The 27,971-nt window shown below is 41.3% G+C and overlaps 2 long non-coding RNA genes across 2 annotated transcripts; one reads left to right on the plus strand and one right to left on the minus strand.

The window, feature by feature from the left end:
- Positions 1 to 249: 249 nt before the first annotated feature.
- LOC137637683 (uncharacterized) lies at positions 250 to 27,914 on the plus strand. The gene is made up of 3 exons (XR_011043754.1): positions 250 to 354; positions 25,311 to 25,433; positions 27,331 to 27,914. It is a non-coding gene; the product is annotated as an uncharacterized lncRNA (long non-coding RNA).
- On the minus strand, positions 10,388 to 16,524 carry LOC137637685 (uncharacterized). The gene is made up of 3 exons (XR_011043757.1): positions 16,462 to 16,524; positions 14,406 to 14,491; positions 10,388 to 11,491 (listed from the first exon to the last, which is right to left on the minus strand). It is a non-coding gene; the product is annotated as an uncharacterized lncRNA (long non-coding RNA).
- Positions 27,915 to 27,971: the final 57 nt, after the last annotated feature.

Below are 27,971 nucleotides of genomic sequence, written 5' to 3' on the forward strand. Positions count from 1 at the left end.
TTTCGCCCCAAGAAGAAGAAGAGGAACTCATGTAAACAAAACCGCAGGGGTGCCATGTGTACGATAAATATCATACATGTACGTTTATTTTAGATCCGGTATGATGTACGACACATACATTAGGTATATACATATGATGTGTATGTGTTTAATTAAACATTTATACTGAAATATTATGAAATAAGTTAATTATTTAACTCCTCAATAATTATGCTGAAAGTGTGTATGATAATTTCGTTTTGAAAAAACGAGAATTTTAAGGTTTATGTACGATAATCCAGTGGTTTGACTCAGTGGCAACATGTCTTCCCGTCAAGGAATTCTATCATGTTTATCTTCATTTAACTTCGTTCTGTAAGTATTTCAAGGTAAAATAAATGAAGTTAAAGCTTTATTTAATGTTATAGGTGTCATTATATTAATTAAAAGCTTGAAAACTTAATTATATATTGAGATATTAACCGATATTGAAACACGATTTCTCGCGTCGTAAAATACGTGATTTTAAATATAACAGATTTTTTTTTTAATTAAATATAGGTATTTATAAGTAATAAATATATATTATACATGTTTTACGAAGCAATTACCTCTAGATATACAGTATAATTTGATTTAATAGCTTTAATTAGGTGAAGGCCAAGACTAGCCTAGGCTACCCTAAGCCAGTTCGGTGTAGATATTTGCTATTGAAAATTAATATTAACTAGGACCTAGGAATTATGCTGTACCTTAGTATATATAACTAGCCATTATTGGAAATAACATGAAATTCTGGTCCTGTAAGTTTTTCATTTGTGAAAATACTTTTTTCAATATTAATCTTACCCGATAATCATGTAGCTGTCAACTCTGTTGCCGACAGAAATCTACGGTAGGGATACGCCAGCGATCGCTATACAGGTGGGGGTGAACACCACAGCGCCATCTGTGGTCAGGTACTCCAGTACTCCTTGTCAACACCACCTCAATTTTTCCTCTGTCGTGCCTCCGGCTAGACCTACATGGATACGCTGTTGATTCTGGAGTTATTGCTCACGATTTGGTGATGTATTTGCTCTAGAGTTTAGCCTTCGCTATTCAGGAAGCTATATCATTAGCTTAGCAAGTTTTTGGAATTAATTTGATTTAATTTTTTATTTAATTTTGGTACGAAGAGAGTATGAACTCTCTTTCACTTTTAAATGGCCGACCCTTCCCTTAGACGGAAGTGTTGGTGTCGAAGAGAGTATAGACTCTCTTAATTTTGCTTAACAAAGTTATAGATTTATTTTATATCTCTCCGCCTTTTATAGGCCTCTTTGATTAACTTCCTTTTATTATAAACTTATTAAAATTAATTTTTATATTTGTTTATATTCGACCTTTCCTAATAGTAGGCGGTCTTTTCTTGGAACCGAAGTTAATTAACTTTGAGCCCGTCATTTCGTTTTTACCTGTTAACATATTATGCCATTTTAATGTTTTTGAAAGAATTTCTTTGATAGTCTTGTACTGTTTTCAAAGTTGAACTAACGTTTTGTTTTGTCTCTGCAGTTGTTGACGTTCAGAACGTTCAACTTGCGCTCTATCGTTACGATAGAGAGAGTCTATCACGGTGTCACGTTGCAGTAAGAGTAAACCGATTCTAGCGTTTTGTTCATTCTTTCTTAGCTTAAATGGTTCTATTCTAATAAAGGAAATTTTTATTTGGGAAACCTTTCAGTTTTTTTCCTTTAACAATAATATGTTTTAACGATATATATAATTGGGCTCTTCTCTCAGGTGCTAAGTCAAGAGAGAGAGAGAGAGAGATAGAGACGGAGGGAGAGAGAGGAGGATAAACGTTTCGTTCAAGCGGGTAACGTTGTTATCGTTTTTTGCTCTTCTCCCTAGTCTCTTTAGGGGAAGAAGGTAAACGTTTCTAGAGTTTTATTCTTGTTCTCAGACTTTATGCAGTGAGAGATTTTAAACGTAGTTTATTTGATCTAGTGTTTAATCTCTTTTCCAGCCACTGAATTATTTATCTTTCATTATGTTTTTCTGTTACATTGTAATACTGTTTTCGCAATTACTAACTTTTAATGAAGGATAGAATTGCGTGTTTCAGGTACAAACCACTTAAAGTTTCGAGTTCAGTGAAATAAGTGCAAACAGAAAATCAAAAGTGATAAAGTGATACACGCAAAGTGTTACAGTGTTGCGTTCGAGGGTTCGTCTGTTCGTGCCAGTTGTTCGCCTAGTCTGGGACCTCTTACAAGCTCCCAAGCCCAGGGGAGAAGTAATGTCGAAGGACTTATGGGTTCAGCAGGCCTTGATCGACGAACAGACGTTTCCCTCCGTGGTTTCGGGTGTAACCAACTCATGTAGCCGACGTGATCACCCCACCCACACAAAGACGAGAGAGCCCATTTATTCCTCGTCTGCGGAAGAGGTTTCTCGCAGAAACCATGGACCAAATCTTGCAGCTTTTAAGTGCAAGTCGGTCCCTTCCGCGCAAGTCCAACTCCTAGGTGGTGCCATTAGCACTGAGTCAGTTCGGACTTGCTGCAGTACGACAACTGCACACCTCCCAGAGAGGCACGGTGGTATCGCAACAGACAGTAACTCCGTCTGTTGCCGCACCAGCTGTATTAGACCCTCAGTTTCAACGGACAGTAGCTCCGTTTGTTGTTGTCTTTCTCTAACTCTAGTGGTCTATGCTGCTGACAATGCAGTCGCAGTGAAGGCCAAGACTAGCCTAGGCTACCCTAAGCCAGTTCGGTGTAGATATTTGCTATTGAAAATTAATATTAACTAGGACCTAGGAATTATGCTGTACCTTAGTATATATAACTAGCCATTATTGGAAATAACATGAAATTCTGGTCCTGTAAGTTTTTCATTTGTGAAAATACTTTTTTCAATATTAATCTTACCCGATAATCATGTAGCTGTCAACTCTGTTGCCGACAGAAATCTACGGTAGGGATACGCCAGCGATCGCTATACAGGTGGGGGTGAACACCACAGCGCCATCTGTGGTCAGGTACTCCAGTACTCCTTGTCAACACCACCTCAATTTTTCCTCTGTCGTGCCTCCGGCTAGACCTACATGGATACGCTGTTGATTCTGGAGTTATTGCTCACGATTTGGTGATGTATTTGCTCTAGAGTTTAGCCTTCGCTATTCAGGAAGCTATATCATTAGCTTAGCAAGTTTTTGGAATTAATTTGATTTAATTTTTTATTTAATTTTGGTACGAAGAGAGTATGAACTCTCTTTCACTTTTAAATGGCCGACCCTTCCCTTAGACGGAAGTGTTGGTGTCGAAGAGAGTATAGACTCTCTTAATTTTGCTTAACAAAGTTATAGATTTATTTTATATCTCTCCGCCTTTTATAGGCCTCTTTGATTAACTTCCTTTTATTATAAACTTATTAAAATTAATTTTTATATTTGTTTATATTCGACCTTTCCTAATAGTAGGCGGTCTTTTCTTGGAACCGAAGTTAATTAACTTTGAGCCCGTCATTTCGTTTTTACCTGTTAACATATTATGCCATTTTAATGTTTTTGAAAGAATTTCTTTGATAGTCTTGTACTGTTTTCAAAGTTGAACTAACGTTTTGTTTTGTCTCTGCAGTTGTTGACGTTCAGAACGTTCAACTTGCGCTCTATCGTTACGATAGAGAGAGTCTATCACGGTGTCACGTTGCAGTAAGAGTAAACCGATTCTAGCGTTTTGTTCATTCTTTCTTAGCTTAAATGGTTCTATTCTAATAAAGGAAATTTTTATTTGGGAAACCTTTCAGTTTTTTTCCTTTAACAATAATATGTTTTAACGATATATATAATTGGGCTCTTCTCTCAGGTGCTAAGTCAAGAGAGAGAGAGAGAGAGATAGAGACGGAGGGAGAGAGAGGAGGATAAACGTTTCGTTCAAGCGGGTAACGTTGTTATCGTTTTTTGCTCTTCTCCCTAGTCTCTTTAGGGGAAGAAGGTAAACGTTTCTAGAGTTTTATTCTTGTTCTCAGACTTTATGCAGTGAGAGATTTTAAACGTAGTTTATTTGATCTAGTGTTTAATCTCTTTTCCAGCCACTGAATTATTTATCTTTCATTATGTTTTTCTGTTACATTGTAATACTGTTTTCGCAATTACTAACTTTTAATGAAGGATAGAATTGCGTGTTTCAGGTACAAACCACTTAAAGTTTCGAGTTCAGTGAAATAAGTGCAAACAGAAAATCAAAAGTGATAAAGTGATACACGCAAAGTGTTACAGTGTTGCGTTCGAGGGTTCGTCTGTTCGTGCCAGTTGTTCGCCTAGTCTGGGACCTCTTACAAGCTCCCAAGCCCAGGGGAGAAGTAATGTCGAAGGACTTATGGGTTCAGCAGGCCTTGATCGACGAACAGACGTTTCCCTCCGTGGTTTCGGGTGTAACCAACTCATGTAGCCGACGTGATCACCCCACCCACACAAAGACGAGAGAGCCCATTTATTCCTCGTCTGCGGAAGAGGTTTCTCGCAGAAACCATGGACCAAATCTTGCAGCTTTTAAGTGCAAGTCGGTCCCTTCCGCGCAAGTCCAACTCCTAGGTGGTGCCATTAGCACTGAGTCAGTTCGGACTTGCTGCAGTACGACAACTGCACACCTCCCAGAGAGGCACGGTGGTATCGCAACAGACAGTAACTCCGTCTGTTGCCGCACCAGCTGTTTTAGACCCTCAGTTTCAACGGACAGTAGCTCCGTTTGTTGTTGTCTTTCTCTAACTCTAGTGGTCTATGCTGCTGACAATGCAGTCGCAGCTTGCGGTGTTGATGCGGGAGTTTCAGGCAGAGAAGGTTAATACACCTCCTCCTGCGAGCGCTCCTCCTCTGCGCAGTACAATCTGCCAGACGTATGAGGTTGAGGTTCCTCAAGCTACCTCCATGCGTGAGCTGCCGCGTTGGGAGTTGCCAGATACCAGCGCTGTGCAGCAACCTCCACTTTCCTTGAGGCAGGAGCCTCTTACCACGCAGCAACCTCCTCAACAATGGGGGCAGGAGCCTTATGCCTTACAACCTCCTCTACCCTTGAGGCAGGAGTATCTTGCATTACAACCATCCTCAAGGCAGCTACCTCTTGCGGTGCGACAACCTCCACCATCCTCGAGGCAGCAACCTCAACTCCACCTCTGCGCAGTCCACCCTGCCAGACGTATGAGGTTGAGGTTCCTCAACCTACCTCCACGCGTGAGCTGCCGCACTGGGAGTTGCCAGATACCAGCGCTATGCAGCAACCTCTTGCGTTGCGACAACCTCCACCATCCTTGAGGCAGCAACCTCAACTCTTGCGGCAGCCACCTCCACCATCCTTGAGGCAGCAACCTCAACTCTTGCGGCAGCCACCTCCACTCTTGAGGCAAGAACCTCAACTCTTGAATGGGCTCTCGTGGCATGGTTGGTTTCGACCTGGCCTTTCATTAGAAGGGGCTAGCGTTCGATCCCAAGTATGAGGTAGAAATTTATTTCTATTTGAACACGATGTTGTGTTGATATTTATCCATATTGACTCATTAGGGGTAATTTGAATGAATTACTACCAATTGTGTCACGTGGTGGCCCGGGGAAATCTGGTAAAACTCGCTGGTACAGAGACTGATGTCTCACCAGGTAAATCCTCGGACAGCTAGATTAGTGTCAGGTTCAGATTTCTTTAAAAATCCTCCTCTACCCATCAGGCAGCCTCATGCTTATGAGGAGCCTCATGCTTATGAGGAGCCTCATGCTATGCGGCATCCTCCTCAAACCATGAGGCAAAAGCCTCATGCTATGCGACAACCGCCTCAACCCATGAGGCAGGAGCCTCATACTATGCGGCATCCTCCTCAACGCATGCGGCATAAGCCTCATCCCTTGCAGCTTGAGCCTCATCCCATGCAGCATGAGTCTCATACCATGCAGCATGAGCCTCATCCCATGCAGCATGAGCCTCATCCCATGCAGCATAAGCCGCACGCCATGCAACATGCTCTGCTTACCTTACAGCATGCTCTACATACAGCATGCTCTACATACAGCATGCTCTACATACAGCATGCTCTGCATACCTTACCGCATGCTTCTCAGTCACACATCTTTGGTTGTTGCCAACTCACTAGACTGTCAAGCAGTTTCATAACGTTGCCTTCTAGTCTGCTGCTTTTGCACCAGTGAAACCCTCACTGAGAGAACTTAGCTTTTCTCGGATATGGTTCCTGTAGATGAGAAAGTGCTATTCTCCCTCCTTCTGATTTTCCCTTGAGGACTCTGTCATTTGGAGAGGAGCCTTTAGCTGCTTAGCCTCCTATGGACTTTTATTTAAGCATAGCATGCTTCCAGGGAGGGTAATGGTTCCACTTCAGTTGCTAACCCCGTCTGTTACCACACCTGCTCCCATAGACCTTGAGCTGTGTTGCAAGACATGCAGTCCAAGCTTAGTCCTTGTTAGAGGATTTTTTGTTTACGGAGTCAGTGTGTCACTGGGAAGACGTTCAACAACCAGCAGAAGTGTCTTGTTGTGACGCAGTGCGGCAACCTCAGCAACCCGATAAGGAGTTGTCTGTACGACCCAGACAGTCTAGACAGCTTCGGGTTGTCACTGTACTTCCTCGCTTCCCCATGGTTGACAGTTCACAGACTGTGCAGCAGTACCATGATCTTGTGTCCGGCTCCGTCAGACGACTAGCTTTTAAGAGCTCCCACAAGTCGTCGCTGTCTGGAGATTCTCAGATGGACTATGGATCTGACCAAGGAACTGGGCCTCCTGGTCAATTTTGAGGAGTCCCAGCTCGTCCCATCCCAGACCATTGTCTACCTGGGTATGGATCTTCAGAGTCGAGCTTTTCGGGCTTTTCCGTCGACCCCAAGATATACTAAGCCCTAGATTGCATCCAGAGCATGCTGAGAAGGAACCGATGCTCAGTCAGGTAGTGAATGAGTCTAACAGGGACACTTTCATCGCTGGCACTGTTCATCGAGTTAGGGAGACCCCACCTCCCCCCCTTCAGTATCATCTAGCGGCTCACTGGATAAAGGACATGACGCTAGAGACGATCTCAGTTCCTGTTTCCGAAGAGAGGAGGTCTACTCTCACGTGGTGAAAGAACAGCTTTCTTCTCAAGGAAGTCTACCTTTGGCTGTTCAGAAACCCGACCGCCGTCTCTTCTCTGACGCATCAGACACGGGCTGGGGTGCGACTTTGGACGGACAGGAATGCTCGGGAACATGGAATCAGGAGCTAAGGACACTTCACATCTATTGCAAGGAGCTGTTGGCGGTTCATCTGACCTTGATAAACTTCAAGTCCCTCCAGCTTAACAAGGTGGTGGAGGTGGACTCTGTCAACACCACAGCCTTGGCTTACATCTCCAAGCAGGGAGGGACTCATTCGTGGAAGTTGTTCTAGATCGCAAGGGACCTCCTCATCTGGTTAAAAGATCGAAAGCTCACGCTGGTAACGAGGTTCATTCAGGGCGATATGAATGTCATGGCAGATCGCCTTAGCCGGAAGGGTCAGGCCATCCCCACAGAGTGGACCCTTCACAAGAATGTTTGCAGCAGACTTTGGGCCCTGTGGGGTCAGCCAACCATAGATCTGTTCGCTACCTCGATAACCTAGAGGCTCCCGTTGTATTGTTCTCCGATTCCAGACCCAGCAGCAGTTCACGTGGATGCTTTTCTGCTGGATTGGTTCCATCTCGACCTGTATGCATTCCCGCCGTTCAAGATTGTCAACAGGGTACTTCAGAAGTTCGCCTCTCGCAAAGGGACACGGCTGACGTTGGTTGGCTCCGCTCTGGCCCGCGAGAGAATGGTTCATAGAGGTACTGCAATGGCTGGTCGACATTCCCAGGACTCTCCCTCTAGGAGTGGACCTTCTACGTCTACCTCACGTAAAGAAGGTACATCCAAACCTCCACGCTCTTCGTCTGACTGCCTTCAGACTTTCGAAAGACTCTCAAGAGCTAGGGGCTTTTCGAAGGAGGCAGCCAGAGCGATTGCCAGAGCAAGGAGGACATCCACTCTTAGAGTCTATCAGTCTAAAGGGGAAGTCTTCCGAAGCTGGTACAAAGCCAATGCAGTTTCCTCATCCAGTACCACTGTAACCCAGATTGCTGACTTCCTGTTACATCTAAGGAACGTAAGATCCCTTTCAGCTCCTACGATTAAGGGTTACAGAAGTATGTTGGCAGCGGTCTTCCGCCACAGAGGCTTGGATCTTTCCACCAACAAAGATCTACAGGACCTCCTTAGGTCTTTTAAGACCTCAAAGGAACGTCGGTTGTCCACTCCAGGCTGGAATCTAGATGTGGTCCTAAGGTTCCTTATGTCATCAAGATTTGAACCTCTCCAATCACCCTCTTTTAAGGACCTCTCATTAAAAACTCTTTTCCTCGTGTGCTTGACAACAGCTAAAAGAGTAAGTGAGATCCACGCCTTCAGCAGGAACATAGTTTTCACATCTGAAACGGCTACATGTTCCTTGCAGCTCGGTTTTTTGCTAAAACGAACTTCCTTCACGTCCTTGGCCTAAGTCGTTCGAGATCCCAAGCCTGTCCAACTTGGTGGGGGACGAACTGGAGAGAGTACTTTGCCCAGTTAGAACTCTTAGGTAATATCTAAAAAGGTCATAACCTTTACGAGGACAATCAGAAGCCTTATGGTGGGCTATCAAGAAGCCTTCTCTTCCAAGGTCTAAGAACTCAGTTTCTTACCTATTCAAGCTCCTGATTAGGGAAGCACACTCTCATCTGAAGGAAGAAGACCTTGCTTTGCTGAAGGTAAGGACACATGAAGTGAGAGCTGTGGCTACTTCAGTGGCCCTCAAACAGAACCGTTCTCTGCAGAGTGTTAGGGATGCAACCTATTGGAGAAGCAAGTCAGTGTTCGCATCATTCTATCTCAAAGATGTCCAGTCTCTTTACGAGAACTGCTACACCCTGGGACCATTCGTAGCAACGAATGCAGTAGTAGGCGGGGGCTCAGCCACTACATTCCCATAATCCCATAACCTTTTTAACCTTTCTCTTGAATACTTTTTATGGGTTGTACGGTTGGCTAAGAAGCCTTCCACATCCTTGTTGATTTGGCGGGTGGTCAATTCTTTCTTGAGAAGCGCCGAGGTTAAAGGTTGTGATGAGGTCCTTTAGTATGGGTTGCAGCCCTTTATACTTCAGCACCTAAGAGTCGTTCAGCATCCTAAGAGGACCGCTACGCTCAGTAAGAAAGACGTACTTAATAAAGGCAGAGTAATGGTTCAAGTCGTCTTCCTTACCAGGTACTTATTTATTTTATGTTATTTTTGAATAACTAATAAAATAAAATACGGGATACTTAGCTTCTGTGTTAACATGTATGCTGGTCTCCACCCACCACCCTGGGTGTGAATCAGCTACATGATTATCGGGTAAGATTAATATTGAAAAATGTTATTTTCATTAGTAAAATAAATTTTTGAATATACTTACCCGATAATCATGATTTAATTGACCCACCCTTCCTCCCCATAGAGAACCAGTGGACCGAGGAAAAAATTGAGGTGGTGTTGACAAGAAGTACTAGAGTACCTGACCACAGATGGCGCTGTGGTGTTCACCCCCACCTGTATAGCGATCGCTGGCGTATCCCTACCGTAGATTTCTGTCGGCAACAGAGTTGACAGCTACATGATTATCGGGTAAGTATATTCAAAAATTTATTTTACTAATGAAAATAACATTTTACGCTTTACGGAGACTCCGCGAATCACTTTCAGAAAGTACAGTATTAATTTATTCTCATCATTCATTTATTTCCTTATTTCCTTTCCTCACTGGGCTATTTTCCCTATTGGAGCCCTTGGGCTTATAGCATCTTGCTTTTCCAACTAGGGTTGTAGCTTGGCTAATAATAATAATAAAAATTCGAAAGTCTGTTAAATACATCGTGGTCAATCACACCAACATATTTAATATATCTTAAAAAAGCAATAAAAAAGTTCTAACGAACTTAAAAGGAGCAAATCGTAACTGATATTGCGTACAGAATTCTTCAACTAACAAACTTAATAGGTTCAAAGAATATGTTAATAAGTCGACTTTTGTTAAATTTTGTCCTTACCCCTGCCATGAGGGAAACATTCAGATGGAAGTACCTATGTTTGGAGATCCTTATAGAGGTGAGTTACTTAGACACTAAATAGTTTTTCACGTAGTTTTCCCTAAGTCTCATGTTCCGTTTTGGGTCAGGAGAACCTAGTCTCCTATCTAGGCTCGATCTTATTATCCAGCCGGTCTCTCGGCCCGTAAGACCACCCCGCCTCCAAAAGGCCCGTAAGACCACCCCGCCTCCAAAAGCATAAGTCTCCTAAGAAAGTAGTTCGAGGTAAGTACTCCGTGTTGGAACATACAGACATTTTAACCCTTTTACCCCCAAAGGACGTACTGGTACGTTTCACAAAAGCCATCCCTTTACCCCCATGGACGTACCGGTACGTCCTTGCAAAAAAATGCTATAAAATTTTTTTTTCATATTTTTGATAATTTTTTGAAAAAATTCAGGCATTTTCCAAGAGAATGAGACCAACCCAACCTCTCTATGACAAAAATTAAGGCTGTTAGAGCAATTTAAAAAAAAAATACTGCAATATGTGCTGGGAAAAAAATAACCCCCTGGGGGTTAAGGGTTGGAAATTTCCAAAGAGCCTGGGGATAAAAGGGTTAAGTAATTTGTATTTTTCCTAACAGTACTTACCTCGAACTACTTTCGGGTTATGGCCCGCCCATCCTTCCCCGAGTGTCTTACGGGACTTTGATACCATATCTATCATAAACTTACCGGTGACCGAGACCTGGCCACGCGCACTCACTGACCCGGGTCGCCTCCGGGCGCGTATTCATCCGCTACAGAGGGACCCACTATAGAAAACGGAGATAGGGGAAACTACACAAGATTCTGGTCCGTTGGGAGGAGAATCCCAGATACTCCTAAGAAAGTAGTTCGAGGTAAGTACTCCGTGTTGGAACAATTATAATTTCAGTTGGATTTGTGTTTCTATCTCCAAACGTTTTAAAAGCTGAGATTGATTGATTGATTCGAAGTTCTCTGGCATCTTGACATCGAAGGTCATTGACGCCGATATCATTTACTATAAATAAAGATTAAAAGAATATTCAATTAAAACCAGAAAAGCAAATATGTTATAAAAGTTAAATAGCATTAAGCTGAGACCCTTTTACATTATTTATACTTTCAATCAAAAATTAGAACATTGAGACATCTTCAAGTCTCAAACGCAAGAAGCACTCACTCTGCCAGCTGCTTCCCAAGCATTCCCGTGTGCCGATTCAAACTGCGCCATGTCCGGGTATTCCACGCACGGCACGGCTCCCCCTGCGGGGTCGTCTATGACTATGTGCGGAGTGGGGACCCTCACTGTCCCCGTTGCTTTCGTGGCCTTCGGACTTTCGAACTCTCCGTCGAACATCGCCCTCGCCTGAGGAGAATTTAATGTTTTAACTGTGATATCTGAAACAAGATAAATGAAATTACAAACTGCTGGTAATAAAACCATCATTTATTTAATCATATAAATTGAAATTAAACTGACTTTGACATCTACAAATGATAAATAAAATGACTGCTGGCAATAAAAACCATCATTTTTCTAATCATACATATGAATTGAAGGTGTAAGTACTGTATCCAAAATCCAGGAATCAAATCATCCGTCAGATAATATCTAATGACTGGTATCTATAAGAAAAGCTATACAGTACATACATATTCAATATATGGTAAATGTTAACCCTTTTACCCCCAAAGGACGTACTGGTACGTTTCACAAAACTCATCCCTTTACCCCCATGGACGTACCGGTACGTCCTTGCAAAAAACTGCTATTTACATTTTTTTTTTTTGCATATTTTTGATAATATTTTGAGAAACTTCAGGCATTTTTCAAAAGAATGAGACCAACCTGACCTCTCTATGACGAAAATTAAGGCTGTTAGAGCAATTTAAAAAAATATATACTGCAAAATGTGCTTGAAAAAAATAAGGTAAAGGTTAAGGGTTGGAAAGTTCCAAATAGCCTGGGGGGTAAAAGGGCTAAAATGGCAATGGACTGATAGCTCCCAATGCAAAACCTTTCTTGCTCATTAACCATTTCGTATGTTTTGCACAACGGCTCAAAGTATGCCTTGCACAAAGCACCATAAGGGACGGATTTACTTGTGCATCATATCCATGGTGATATGTCACTGTTTATGTAATGATACATAATTGAACATTTGCCTGTCGTAGGAGGCAATTACTGACGACATATCTCTATCAACATAAATAACTAGAATGGCAATCAGTCGAGAGCATGCCTTTGCCACGCAAAGCAATCATACTTCATTCATAACTCCAATGCGTAATTGTACTACAACATATTTTCTTCAAAATCTAATGGCTTTGTCCTTGGGTCACACCCCACATTATTATTATCAAATGCTAAGCTACAACCCTAGTTGGAAAAGCAGGATGCTATAAGCCCAGGGGGCCCCAACAGGGAAAATAGCCCAGTGAGGAAAGGAAACAAGGAAAAATAAAATATCTTAAGAACAGGAACAACATTGAAATAAATATTTCCCATATAAACTATAAAAACTTTAACAAAACAAGAGGAAGAGAAGTTAGACAGAATAGTGAGCCTGAGTGTACCCTCAAGCAAGGGAACTCTAACCCAAGACAGTGGAAGACCATGGTACAGAGGCTATGGCACTAACCAAAACTAGAGATCGATGGTTTGATTTTGGAGTGTCCTTCTCCTAGAAGAGCTGCCAACCAGAGTTAAAGAGTCTCTTCTACCCTTACCAAGAGGAGAGTAGCCACTGAACAATTACAGTGCAGTACAGTACTTAACCCCTTGGGTGAAGAAGAATTGTTTGGTAATTTCAGTGTTGTCAGGTGTATAAGGACAGAGGAGAATCTGTAAAGAATAGGCCAGACTATGTCCACCATGTTTCGTTGAAATTGTTCAGTAGTTTTTCCATGATGTCGTTCAAGAAAAAATAAACTAACACAACATTTGCGATCTACTTAGCATTGCGATTATTCTTAAAGTACCGCTGCATACTTGTACTTAGATGTACTTCATCTAAAAAGTTACAGATTCATCCTTGGGTCAAACCAAACATGACTACCAAGTTTGGCCAAAATTGGTATGACAGTTTTTGTGTAAAAGTTGCTCACATACAAACAAACAGACAGGAGTGACTGCATAACCTTCGCAAAATTTTGAAGGTAATTCATCAGCAAGAAATTCTATTTACCAACATCTGAGTTACATCATTCAACCATAAGCATCCATAAAGCAGTACTGTACTGATTCAATTAAAAGAAATTATATCCATGTATAAAAATCGTCTTGGGTTAGAGTTTTCATGCTTGGGGGTACACTCAAGCTCACTATTCTATCTTATTTCTCTTCCTCTTGTTTTGTTAAAAGTTTTTAAAAGGAAATATTGATCTTAACGCTGTTACTCTTCTTCAAATATTTCATTTTCCTTTCCTCACTGGGTATTTCCCCTGTTGGAGCCCTTGGGCTTAGAGCATCTTGCTTTTCCAACTAGGGTTGTAGCTTAGCAAGTAGTAATAATAATAATAATATCTTTTTGTCATCCGAGATATACTAATTCACAGAAAATGTTCATATGGCATACAGTATTATTATTCAATATCCGCCAATATACCCGTAAGGGAAGGCACCATGCAGAGCAGCTGAGACTAAAAACAAACAAAACTATAAAGTTAACGTGTGTCGCTACCTAGAATTATCAAAACAATTATAATACTCAACTTGGGAGCAGGGATCTCCAAAATGACTGACATCTTCAAAAACACCGAAACACAAAGTCTATGAAGGCAACGTGTCCGAATCTCACTGGTGCTAGAAAAGGAATGAGGGATGAAGCGTGGGTAGTGGTAGGGGTGGGGGGTGGGACGGTAGTCGTAGTAGAAGGCAGTGGTTGGATGTAGAACGGCACCTCGTAGTATCGGGAGATATTGAGGAAGGAGAGGGCTAATTGGTAAGGGACCTCTGGTCTTGGTTCTAACACGTCCCAGTTACTATACCGACACACTATTAGAGTGAGCGAGCTGGGTTTATTCCTTGCATTTCATGCAACTTTTTTCTCTGGTATATTTAGCAGTATTTATACCTTTGAAATGGTGCTATAAAGAGCATTTCACGGAGTGACACAGGTCGAGCCCAGAAAAACATGGAGTCTGGAATAATGAAGTCGGAAGTCCCTAGACTCCCTACACAAACTGACAATTTTCCCCTAAATAAGATGCAAATTTCTCCCTAGCAGTCTTCAGTGCAATATAATATACGTTTTATATATACTATTGTATCTTATAGATAAATTATACGATGTAATTGATTTCAGCAAACCTATTAAAACGTTTTGCCAGAAGACGTTCAAAAACTTCAGCGGTATCGTCAATACTCCAACTTCGTGTGGGTGTCAATACTGTAATCTGAAAAAGAAAATTAAATATTCTAACCATGGTTTTGAAAACATTTTAAAATAATAGATATGGGAAATTTTTGTAATAAGCATCTCTATTATCATTCCTTTTCTGTACTGTATTCTACTATTCATTTATTATCTAACTATAAATTTCTTATCGCATCGATCAAAACCATAAACCCCATGCATTTCAAGTAACCCCTTTCTTTTTCAATGAGATTTTTTCACCTTTCTATAGATGTCTCTTTCCAGCTCTCAAGGGGTTAACTACTGCACTGCAATCGTTCAGTGGCTACTTTCCTATTGGTAAGGGTAAAAGAGACTCTCTAGCTATGGTAAGCAGCTCTTCTAGGAGAAGGACACTCCAAAATCAAACCATTGTTCTCCAGTTTTGGATAGCACCATAGCATCTGTGCCATGGTCTTCCACTGTCCTGGGGTAGAGTTCTCTTGCTTGAGGGTACACTCCGGCACACTATTCGATCTGTTTCCTGACTGAGCTATTCTTCCCTAATGGAGTCCTTGGGCTTACAGCATCCTGCTTTTCCAACAAGGGTTGTAACTTAGCTGGTAATAATACTACGGCTATTCAGATAAACTAGTCTTCCTCCTTTGCCCAATATTCTTGAACATTAAAAACCAGAGGAATTACAGACGAGGGAGAAATTATATATAAAACGAGCCTCTTCAGTCCTTTCTAAGCTATAAAAATAGCACTACCAAGGAACATGTTCAGAACTGCCTCAATAATAGCCCTACTGTCATCCCTACCTGATCTTAAATGAACTGCTCATAAGTTTCGTAAATGTTGCTTTTCCATCAACCCATGCCGACTGACTTCAGGGCCCTAACCTTATCTGCTGCCCATCAAAAGTTTCACTTGAAAATGGGGAACTAAACTATATAATCTTCGTACTGACAAATAGATTAAAGTCCGGGACGACTTAAAAGGAGATATTTCTTCATCACACTGTTAAAAAGAAAGAAAAATAAATATTTGTAAAGGAAGACCCTGATGGTATGAAAACTGTAAATATGCAGCGACCACGTAGGGACCGCACGAGACACAAAGGGATCAGGGACAGAAAGGGTCGCACTGGGTTAAGAGAGAGCGTCGGGGTGTTAACGCCGACGCGACCCGAAACTTACTGGAGAGCGAGACCTGAGCAAGCATGCTCTCTGACCCCGGGTCGTCTCTGGGCGCGTATCACTCCGCCAGAGATGCCCCGCATAGAAAACGGGAGTAGGGTAAACTACACAAAATTCTGGTCGGATGGGAGAAGATCCCAGATACTTCTAAGAAAGTAGTTTGAGGTAAGTACTTCGTGTTAGAACAACTGTAAATACGCAGCAAACACAATTTGCCCTATATCTATAGTGTACTTTTCTGTACTAAACCATTGAGCAGTAACCTCTACGTGGAGTCGGCCATACAGATTTTTTCACAGCTCCCTTGAATTCTAGGCAATTTAAGCCTAGATCTTCATTTCAACATGTTTCACATCTAATGAGTCTTTCCATTTGTTGTCCCCCTCACCCCCAAACTCTTTCCAGTCTAATTCTTCTTTCCTTCTTTTGTCATATGTCTCCTTCAAACTCTTGACTTACAACAAATCAAAAGATAATGGTCATGTGTGTGTGTGGGGGGGAGGGGGAAGTGCAGACAAGGGGAAGTGTGGTGAAGCACAATAGAAAATAATATGGACGTCATAGATATTTCAAGAATCGAGATGATTAGGAAATTGGATAAGTCAATGAAGTGGTTCAAATGGAATGAAGCGGTGAATAACTCATATAATGGCTCAGAAAGCAAGGTAGGAAAAGGGACGTGTTATAGAAGAGAACTGTGCGATAACTCGTTCATTTTAGTCACGTATAATTTATCAAAATACCGTTTGAAAAGACATAAGGATGAAATACCTTTTCCATGTACTACAAGATTTTATGTGAAGGAGTTAACGTACTTCAAATGCTGTACCTTTTCCTTGGAGCTTCTCTTCAAATAGATCTTTTCCTTCATCCACCTTGTACACCCCCCCCCCCCCCCCCCCCCCCGTTGATGCACCCGCCTCCAGTCTGACCCGTGGCGACGAAGCTCGATGTCCCCAGAGCCTCGCGTATGGCATCGTACATTTCCGATGTCATGGCAAAAGGTCCTGAAATTGTCATGGAGAATATCAGCACATAATACAGTACAGTAATCAATAAAATCTAATGTATCAAATACAGTAATATATCTAAACATGTACTAGACCAATGTATAAGCATAATGAATATCAACAACAGAGTAAAATGTTATTTTTATTAGTAAAATAAATTTTTGAATATACTTACCCGATAATCATGTAGCTGTCAACTCCGTTGCCCGACAGAATTCTATGGAGGGATACGCCAGCTATCACAATACTAGAAGGGGGTGTACTTACCAGCGCCACCTGTGGCCAGGTACTCAAGTACTTCTTGTTGACACCTCCTCAATTATTCCTCGGTCCACTGGTTCTCTATGGGGAGGAAGGGAGGGTCGATTAAATCATGATTATCGGGTAAGTATATTCAAAAATTTATTTTACTAATAAAAATAACATTTTTCAATATTAAACTTACCCGATAATCATGTAGCTGATTCACACCCAGGGGGGTGGGTGAAAACCAGTGTACAAGATTAAAGGATAGCTAAGTATCCCATACAGTGAACCCTCGCTACTTCGCGGTTCGACAATCGCGGATTCACCACTTCGCGGGGTTTTCCCATAACCCATATATATATACATATCGCGGATTTTCCGGAAAATTCGAAAATACCGCGAAATCTGAAGATAACCAAATACGATATTTTGTTACCTGTAATTCCATTAATACTGTAATTAGTAATATCTGCTCTTACTGATTGTTCATTGCATTACATATGATATATAATTCAGCACAGAAAGAAATAAAACACGAAAAGAGAATGTGATCATACGATAATTCAGTACGTAGTAAAATTAAATCGAACATGAAACGCAAATCAGATGCAGTCATACCATATTAGAATGGTGTGTACTGTAATGGATGTGCTTCTTTTCCATGAATCTTTTGTATGTATACGTACGTAGTACAGTACTGCATCCAATAATATTCTTTGTTGCAAAAATCACATTTCGAATAAGTACTGTAAGCGTACGAGAGAGAGAGAGAGAAAGAGAGAGAGAGAGGCGTAAAATAGCGTACGTACGTAAATTTTTATTATTATTGTTATTATTATTATTATTGTTGTTGTTGTTAATAAAATTATTATTGTTATTATTATTAATCATTATTATTATTATTATTACTGTACAGTATTATTATCATTATTTATTATTATTACGGTACCCTTGTACTTAATCTACGTACGTTCAGTATGCGCGGGGGCATCTTCTATGAGTAACCAACGCACCATGTACTGTAAGACGGGTTGTGATTGGTTCAAGCGCTGATAGATGACGAATCAAAACTCAAGTTTTGTTATCTAGCCTGTGATTGGTGTTTTGCCCGCATCTTCAACTTCCAGCATCACAGTTCTCGCGGGTCTGCATCGTTCACTTTCTCTTTCCGCGTATTGCTGAGTAGACGTTCTTAACTTTGTGAAGTTTAATCTGTGCTGTGTGCGACTGTTTTAAGTTGAACTTTTTGTTGAACTTTCTGTTACAATGGCTCCCAAGCGTTCTGCTTCTAGTAAGGCTGGTAGTGAGCCTAAACGCCACCGAAGAATGATGACGATAGCTGAGAAGGTTACGCTTCTCGACATGTTAAAAGATGGTAGAAGTTACGCGGCCGCCGGCCGCCATTTTGGCATCAACGAATCCACCGTTCGCTACATCAAGAAGGACGAGGCGAACATTAGAAAGACTGCTGCAATCACCTTTAGCAGATCAGCGAAGCGAGTCGTTACAACGCGTAATAAAACGATCGTACGCATGGAAGGTGCTTTAGCTGTGTGGATTGCCGACTGTCGGAAGAAGAACATAGCGTTGGATACGAACACCATCCGAACAAAGGCTTTGAGCTTGTATGAGAATTTTGCGGCAAAGGAACCTCATGACGACGATGGCGACCATGCTGAAGAAGATGATGATGTAGATGATCCTCAACCAGGGACCTCCACTGATTCCCAGCATCAGAAACAACGTTTTTCCGCCAGCAAAGGATGGTTCGCGAAGTTTCAGAAACGCTTCGCCCTGAAAAGCGTTTCCCTGCATGGGGAGTCTGCTTCCGCTGACACTGCCGCTGCTGAAACTTACGTGAACCAGACTTTCAAGAACATTATCGCTGAAGGTGGATACAAGCCGGAACAAGTGTTTAATATGGATGAAACCGGCTTGTTTTGGAAGAGAATGCCGTCGCGAACTTTCCTGTTCAAAGAGGAAGCCAAAGCCTCTGGCTTTAAGGCATTCAAGGATCGCGTTACCCTCGTGATGTGTGGCAATGCTGCTGGATTTTTGTTAAAGCCGGGGCTTATTTATAAGTCGAAAAATCCTCGCGCTTTGAAAAACAAAAATAAGAATCTCCTTCCCGTGTACTGGATGCATAATCAAAAAGCATGGATTACGAAGATGCTGACCTCCAACTGGTTCCACCAGTGTTTCATCCCGCAAGTCCATGAATATCTCTTAGAGAAGGGCTTGCCATTCAAGATCCTTCTCCTTATGGATAACGCTGGTGGACACGCAACTGACCTGTCGCGTGAGGGCGTTCAGGTTGAGTTCCTGCCACCCAACACCACGTCATTAATTCAACCAATGGACCAGGGGGTTATCAGGGCGTTCAAGGCCCTCTACACGAAGAATACCTTGGCGGACCTCGTTGCGTGTGTGGATGCTGCCCAAGATGACGAGGATGAAGACTTCAACTTGAAGGCGTACTGGCGGCAGTACACCATAGCCACGTGCCTGCAGAATATTCAAAAGGCACTTCAAGAGATGAAACCTGCAACCGTAAATGCGAGCTGGAAGAAGCTGTGGCCCGATATTGTTTACGACGACAAGGGATTTACTCCGTCGGAAATCCAACACTCTGCAATACGGAAATCTGTGCAGTTGGCTGCCATAATTGGGGGTGACGGGTTTGGCGACATGACGACTGAAGACGTCGACGAGTTGTTGGACTGCCATTCCCAGCCCCTAACTGACGCAGACCTCGAAGACCTGACGAAATCGGCAAGTGAGGAAGAGAGTGAGGGTACCCAGGAAGAGACCCAAGAAAATGTAGAAGAAACGGGCTTAACATTAGAACGGCTCGCCAAGTTCTGCAACCATATGAAGGAGGCGAAAGAAATGTTGCAAGAGTGGGACGAGGATATGGTTCGCTCGATGCAATTCTGCAACAAGGTTGATGACATCACGACTCCCTACAGGATGCTCTTGGATCGAAAAAAGAAGCAGCGGCAACAACTTCCGATCACAATGTTTTTTCAGCCTCGCAAAAAAGAGCCAGTTCCTCCTGCTAGTACGCCTTCGGAAGAAATTGAAGAAGTTGAAGAGGTGTCCCAGGAAAAGACACCTCCGTCTGAAGAGACGTAAAATACTATCATTGACTGCACAGTAGAACACATCATCAGCTTCATCATCATCATTTCTACTGTGCAGCAAATTCATCGCCATCGTCATTCAAGTTTTTCTTGAACTTCTTTCGTGGTGAGTACAGTAACAATCTTTATTTTTTACTTTAACCTGTTTTATAGTTTAGTAATGTACGTACTGTATGCATTAAGTTAAAGGGAAGGTTTTAAAAGTCTACATGTTGTAACCTATCATATTTTTTTTGTTTAAAATTTACATTTACGTACGTAAAACAATCTCTCTCTCTCTCTCTCTCTCTCTCTCTCTCTCTCTCTCTCTCTCTCTCTCTCTCTCTCTCTCTCTCTCTCTCTCAAATTGTTTTCCTGCTTTGCTACGTACAAGTACTGTATAATTTATATTTGTAAGGTAACATATTTTGTAAATGCTTTTACTGTAAATACTGTATGTACTGTATCATTATTTATCACTATCATCATGCGTGTTAAATGCCTTGTTTGTTCTGAGCGTGGTTGTTTACTGAGCGTACACGCCGTCGTTTCAGGCGGCGTCATAAAGAAAAAGATTTCATTTGGAAGTCCTAAGAAAAATACGTAAACTAAAACATTGGTAATAAAAAAATCAACATACAGTACTGTATAATCAATATAATCGATGCAAAAACTAACCATACGTACATATATGTGTACACTAAATGAGTTTGTTTCTTCATTATGATCAGAGATGAACGTAAACAAAACATTGGTTGCCATTTTTTATCGTGCTTTTTAGGTGTTTAGGAAACACATGATATAAAATCGCCTTTAATATTTGTGCCTGTTTTAGTTTAGGGTGCTGTAGTACATGCATTAAGTGTTCTGTACATTAAAGGGTGGTTTGTTAACAGTACTACGTACAAGGGAAGGTTTTAAAAGTCCGAATATACATGTTAAATAAATAGGTAAATATGCTGTCACTACTTCGCGGATTTTCACCTATCGCGCCCGCGTCTGGAACCTATCTACCGCGATAAACGAGGGTTCACTGTAGTGGCAGAAAACGTAAACACTTAACTTTACATACATACATACATATACCAAGGCACTTCCCCCAATTTTGGGGGGTAGCCGACATCAACAAAAGAAACAAAAACAAAAAAGGAGACCTCTACTCTCTACGTTCCTCCCATCCTAACAAGGGACTCAACCGAGTTCAGCTGATACTGCTAGGGTGCCACAGCCCACCCTCCCCCGTTATCCACCACAGATGAAGCTTCATATTGCTGAATCCCCTACTGCTGCTACCTCCGCGGTCATCTAAGGCATCGGAGGAAGCAGCAGGGCCTACCGGAACTGCGTCACAATCGCTCGCCATTCATTCCCATTTCTAGCACGCTCTCCTGCCTCTCTCACATCTATCCTCCTATCACCCAGAGCTTCCTTCACTCCATCCATCCACCCAAACCTTGGCCTTCCTCTTTACAAAAGAGAATAATGACAGAAAACTTTAACGCTTAATTTTAGGAGAAAAATTGATAAATGGCAGGAAATATTAACACTTAACTTTACGATAAACTTACAATTAAGTTTTTTGTTTTTTGCCTTTTTCTAATTTGTTTTTCTTTTTGTATTTTTTAAATTCAAATTCGTATTTTCATCACAACCACTTTTCTTTCGTTTTATATCTTCCTTTAGGCTTGGTAGTACCGAAAGCCTCTTTTAAAAAGAATCATCCAAATCTTGTTTCTGCTTGCTTAAAACTTTCCTGAAATGACTCTGGATCGTTCCTGTCGTAGACTGATTTCGACCATGTTCCTTTGCGATCACAATTGACCGCATGCCAGCCTCGTATATCCTGATTATTTCCATCTTCGTCTCCATCGAAAGCATCATCCTTTTCTCTCCCTGTACAAGAGCAACTTTCTTGGGACCCATGGCTAATAAACTAACGTAATATCACACGCAATACAGTACAATAATTACTAAAGGGAAATCACAAACACTGTCAATGCGTACGATACCGCTGCCGAAATGAAAAGAAATAGGAACGCCAATGCGTAGATGCATGTGATACAAGACAGTAGATTCTGACCAATAGGAGAGCAGGATCTTATGGTGGTAACTAGCATTTGAGTAGGGAGATAACCAATGGGAGCGCTGATGGATGGCGGCGTGAATTTTAAAATCAGTCTCAGACACGGTCGGGCTCTCATACTGTACATCCTTTCGTTGCCCAAAACATTTTTCATGATGCGAGTCGTAAGATTCTTCATCTCGTTTCGGATAGTGAAAATGTCTTAAGCAGATTCTTTCGTGTCGAGAGGTATGACTGTACAGCATTTTAAAGAGAATAGACCATAAAAAGGGATTCTGACGTAGAAAAAAAATCTATGTTTGGGTGAGATAGCCATGACGTCCTGATGGTAATCCATTGGAGCCTCCCCCTTTGCAAAGGGTAATCTCAACTTGTCGGTGCGCCGACTTCCCTGCACTGCCGTTACCTCCTAGCCCCTGAGATTTCTCGATCGACCTGCGGCATCCTATATTTATTTTATACTGGCTTTGCCGTCTCTGACGGCGTGGCATTTGTTTTAGTGTCTTTCTAACCTTTCCTGGGATTCGGGGTGCGGCGGCCTAGAATGTCTCTGTCTAGAGACTTGTTGGGATAACCCTCGGATTGAACCCAGATTTCTTTCTGAGCCTGACATCCTTACCGTCGCCTCTGTTCTGGGGATTGTTAAGGAATGCTCATATGGCGCATGGGTATAGCTACACTATGCCGTCACCTCTCTTTCATATCCTGGCCTTTCTGGGACTGACATTGCATGAATTTTATCATTATGCTGCTGTGTATTTGCATTTTTTGACCATGGGCGTTGGTTCCCTCTGGGATCTGACCCTCCACAGCCGCCAGCATGCTTCTCCCTGAGGGTGTAAGCTGTCAGACTGACGGCAGTGCTGGTACCTAACGGCTTTGCCACCACCTATCGGCACACTATCCTATAGTACCTGTACCGGCGATACGTCGCTACTTACGGCAGTGCCGCACTGGCGACACTGCCTTCGCCTATGGCAAGGTGTTCTCTGCGGAAACCCTTGCCGGTTATCTCCGCCGCCCCTAGGCACCATTGCCCCCAACGCCATTGCCGTTACTGGCGGCGGGGCTAGTAATAATCTATGGGATTGGATGTCTGTACCAGCGCCTTAGGGCACATAGGACGCTGACGGCAATGCCGTTACCCCTCTGGCACTGCCGGTACCTCTAGGGCACACGCCTTTCTGTCCTCTATATCTGAAACTGCCTTGCCTAACCTAAGGTGGGTTCTCTACTGGCTGTATGTGAATTCAACTACAGATCAACATAAAGGCCTTACTCCTTCAACTTCTGAGGCTTCTATATGTATGCTGGGCCTTGGAATCCCTTTTACGAAAGCTCTTCCAGGCCCCGCCATGGAAATAACCACTAATATGATTATTGGTTTTCTATCAATTTGCCCATTCCCCTCTCAGGGGGTGGATTGGATAGATGGGTGATAACTCTATAGGTTAGTTCCCAATCCCGGTTCTTTTCTATTGAGGTTATCAACTTCTTGTTACAGCCCTCGGGTTGCTGTAGACTCTTGCTCGTTAATCGATGCGTCGATTGCTTAAACTATTAAGTTTACTCGTACCGTTGCCTTCTAATTGGCTATCTCTCTGCGGAGATATAGGAGCGACGGTTCTTTCCAAGAGCACCCAAGCCCCCTCTTTGGGCCTATAGCAACGGACTCTAAGGAGGCTATATATTCCAATCTAACGATGTTTATTAGGAGTGAAACAATTTCTTACTTTGAAAATCATTAGATTTTAGTATATATGAATTGGTTTGCTATAATAAGTTGATAAGTTTTTTAATAAATATATATCCTAAATATTGATTCTGGAAGCATTGTAGTGAAGAAAATTGGAGCCTAGACACAGCGTGTAGAAACTATTCCATTTGACTGATGAAATACGTTGTGGAAAAAATAAGAACTTATGACAGAATGAACTTTCTTATATGCCTAAACTGTGATTTCAATAATTTTTATGGCATTTGTTAATAAAGAATAATTTTTGCAAATACCAAACAGAAAACTTGTAAGTTAAATTCATTTTTGGGGGGACATAAAAGAGACAGCTTGAGATATGTAGAATTTTTGTCTTTGTCTGTGGAAGTTTGTCAGTAATAGATAATAGATTAGCAGTTAATAGGAATTTATGTGATGAAATGCATACCTTGCTCATGAAGTCTTAAGAGGTGATACAGGCATTTGGGATCAGGAAAGAACTGATTTTTAGCTATGGTTGTATAGGGGATGTCATATTAACCCTTTTACCCCCAGGCTATTTGGAAATTTCCAACCCTTAACCCCCAGGGGTTATTTTTTTCCCCAGCACATTTTGCAGTATATATTTTTTAAATTGCTCTAACAGCCTTAATTTTTGCCATAGAGAGGTCAGGTTGGTCTCATTCTCTTGGAAAATGCCTGAATTTTCTCAAACAATTATCAAAAATATGGAAAAAAAGAATTTTATAGCATTTTTTTGCAAGGACGTGCCGGTACGTCCATGGGGGTAAAGGGATGAGTTTTGTGAAACGTACCAGTACGTCCTTTGGGGGTAAAAGGGTTAAAATGCAGTATTGTCAAACATACCTTGATGCTACCTTTAATTGGTGTCATAAGCGTAATGTGTGCAAGGACTTTAGTTTTTTGTGGTATTGAACCATACTTTGATGGTATTCTAGAATAGAAAATTTATAATAAACTGTATGGACATGAATTGTGGTATAACAATGAAACAATATCAAACAGATTTTATAGATTTGAAAAAAAAATTAGCTAAATGACATAACATTATTAGAAATGAAACTATAAGAGAGATTACCCGAGTGCCATATGTGGATGAGATCATGGCGAGGGGTAGATGGAAATGGTTTGGGCATACTCTTTGCACTCCCCAAGAGAGATTAGTTCACCAAACTTTCAACTGTGCTCCACAAGGCACTAGAAGAGTTGGAAGACCCAGGCCTATATGGCTGAGTATTGTGGGTATAAAGTAGGTGGTGGTGAATGTAAAAGTATTGATTTAAAACCTCAAAACAGAGATGATTGGCAAAATCTAAGGCCCTTTGCTTTCTGATAATAATGGGTTTGTGTGAAAAAAATTTTGAATTTTTTTTATATCTAAGTAAACTACTGTACTTAAATATAAAGCATTTGAAATTTTTTATTAATCTATTGTAAGCTCAATCATTTTTTGTCTCATGACCCATTTTTTTCATTTTTCAGTGACAACACAGCAGTGATCATGTTCCAGAAATTTATTTTATGAAGATTGCTTCCTGTATTGAAGCCTATTGAAGATAAGTTGCGAGAGCGATTTGGACTTCCCTCTGCTTTTGAAAGTGCTAGGTAAGGAGAAGCAATTATTGACTGTGGGGGATTCTTAGGATATTAATGCAGTGGACTCTTTAGTAGAAGTAAACCTTACGGATGAGGTAGTTGGAGATTTTTATCCAGACTGTTCACTCTTTGTGGATCTTGAACCGCAATAGGGTATGGTTCTTCATTAAGCTTGAACTCTGTCTTGATGCTGTATGCGATCTTTAGCTGTTCCCTTTTGCGTATCGCATTGAGGATAAAAAGTTTCTTATACACGAGATCTTCGGATAGTTGTTCCGGGGGGTAGGAACCCCGTGATACCCGGCGGTAATTCCTAATATCACTCGCAGAAATATCACACAGTAGAAAGCAGCCGAAGGGAACTTCCATCAGGACGACATGCCTCGAGCCTAAAAATAGATTATTCCTACTTCACAATCTCTTTTTTTGTCTTTTTGATATAAAGGTAAGAATGTAGACACAAGTCAGATGTACAACCTGGTCTTGCAATGCCTTTGACTGTAACGCAAGCTTATTCAAATTGCATTGGTGTTTTGCCCAAATGTATATACAGTTGTGTTGGGCTCTGGTTGTACTTATATGTGGATTGAAAGTTTGTAAGGATTGATTCTTAAGAGGTTTTGTATGGAGATATTTATGCCTCTCCTGGTTTTGTATACCTGTCATATTTTACTTTTTTTTCTTCTTCAAATCTGTATTAAATGTATTTTCTTGTAGATCCTCTTTTAGTACGCTCCTTGTGAGAGGTCCCCCATTCCAGCCTGAAGTGTCCTCTCTCTCCCCTTTGTAATATTTAAGCTCATTTCCTTATGTTCAATCACCTTTATATACAAAGAAATCTTACATAGAAAGCATACTGCTCCTCTTATTTAGAACTCCGTGCTTAGCACTGCCGAGAGACTGGGAACCCAAGAAACAATAGGTGAGTGAGCTTCTAGCTGGGTCCCCTTGCTTAGTATAAAATCAAGGGGTGCTGCCCAGTGCCCAGTTCATCCTTGATTGTTTACTTTTTACGCAGATTTCTGGGTATTCCACTGTTTCTTTTTGTGTAGCGAAACGGAGTGTGGACGGCATTCTGACACCAGCAGTTTGCGTCCTACGTCTGGCCACAGTCCGCAGACCACTACAGCATTAATATGCGTAGGAGAGGGTGATGATGATAGAATCGCTAAATTAAATGATTTTCAAGATAGTGTTTGAGATGGCATTTAAGACAACCTTTAAACTTTAAATACTAGTTTGTATAGACCAAATGAGTCTAGATGTATTAATAGAAATGCATGCCACTTGTCTAAAGATGCATAATAAAATTTTAGTCTAATAATAAAGGAAGATATGGTTATATAGGTGTATATACTGTCAACTTTATTTTCAGTCATCTAAGAACTTGAAGTAAACTGGTTTTAAGACTTTTCAGTGGGAGTTGAATTTGAAAATAAAACTAATTAAATTTTCTTTTTCAAATTGGGATAATGAGGAAGCTGTTGTTACCAGGTACATCTGTAAATTATTATGATTTTGGATTTGGTTTTGTTAAAAGAAAAAGCAATATGAAAAATGTTACTGTATTAGGTTTAGGTGAATTTTTTTTTGGCTAGTAATATTCAATGTAATAATAAATTCTTGAAGGAATCATAGTGTTAACTTTTTCCACAAGACTTGGAATAAAGTTTAGGGAAAATGTTGTGGAAACAAATTCAGTATGATTTCTATAGACACCATTTTTCTTAAAGTCCCATTGCTTATAACTGGTCCATAGAAGGAGAGCAAAATGACATTTGTAAATCCTTTTTAGGAATCCTTAAGAGTCCTTAGGAGATAGGATATAGAATAATAATATTTGTAGCCTCCCAAATATAGAATTTAAAAGATATTCAAATTATTAAATCAAGACCTTTTATTCCAGGCAATGATGATAAGCCGATTTCAAAGGTAGCACGAAGAACCGCAAGTTACCGATGACTTAAAAGCTGAGCCGTCGTGATAGCTACAAGGATGTGGTGCGTTTAGTGATGTCGATGAAGATAGGAGGTGTATGAACGATGCCTTACTCAAGAGAACAAGTTTCAAGTTATGGCAAAACTCTCTCTCTCATGTTGGAGTTCTTTGGTGTGGCGTTTTGTCGACGCGATGTCCCCATCATGATAGACGGCTTTTATTCATCAGTGTAATACTATAGTCCATTTCTTTTAGCGAGGCAGATTTGCACCGACTCGCAGCGGTGCCCTTTTAGCTCGGAAAAGTTTCCCGATCGCTGATTGGTTGGACGAGATAATTCTAACCAATCAGCGATCAGGAAACTTTTCCGAGCTAAAAGGGCACCGTTGCGAGTCGTTGCAAATCTGCCTCGTTAAAAGAAATGGACTATAATGAACTATTTTGATTGGAATAGCTAATGTAGAATAGAAGAAAGCCATGAGTATATTCTTAATGATGTTCAATGTTAACTAGCTTAGAAACATTTTAACCCTTTTACCCCCAAAGGATGTACTGGTACGTTTCACAAAACTCATCCCTTTACCCCCATGGACGTACGGGTACGTCCTT

The sequence above is a fragment of the Palaemon carinicauda genome, unplaced genomic scaffold, assembly GCF_036898095.1.
Source record: "Palaemon carinicauda isolate YSFRI2023 unplaced genomic scaffold, ASM3689809v2 scaffold924, whole genome shotgun sequence".
Lineage (NCBI taxonomy): Eukaryota > Metazoa > Arthropoda > Malacostraca > Decapoda > Palaemonidae > Palaemon > Palaemon carinicauda.